General features: G+C 57.0%; 1 protein-coding gene and 1 non-coding gene across 2 annotated transcripts in view; one reads left to right on the forward strand and one right to left on the reverse strand.

The window, feature by feature from the left end:
* The window catches only part of LOC103898530 (zinc finger protein 721), a 165,826-nt gene that overhangs the window by 53,673 nt on the left and 111,876 nt on the right, over positions 1 to 277 (reverse strand).
* TRNAV-CAC lies at positions 68 to 140 on the forward strand. Its single transcript has one exon. It is a non-coding gene; the product is annotated as a tRNA-Val (tRNA).

Here is a 277-nt window from a genome sequence, read left to right on the forward strand (position 1 = left end):
TCGGTGCCCGCCGCACCGGAGAGGGCTGCACAGCCGTAGCCGCGCGGGGCGGAAGCTCTGACACCGCGTTTCTGTAGTGTAGTGGTTATCACGTTCGCCTCACACGCGAAAGGCCCCCGGTTCGAAACCGGGCAGAAACTCTCGGTTTTCCTTTTTTTCACCTTTTTTTTTTTAAAATTTTCCGCACCTTCACACAAGCACTTTTAGCTCTTACAAACGCCTTGGCCCCGCACCTCGCACCAGGGCTGGGCAACAGCCGCTGGGTAACACACGGCTA

The sequence above is a fragment of the Aptenodytes forsteri genome, unplaced genomic scaffold, assembly GCF_000699145.1.
Source record: "Aptenodytes forsteri isolate BGI_AS27 unplaced genomic scaffold, ASM69914v1 Scaffold403, whole genome shotgun sequence".
NCBI lineage: Eukaryota > Metazoa > Chordata > Aves > Sphenisciformes > Spheniscidae > Aptenodytes > Aptenodytes forsteri.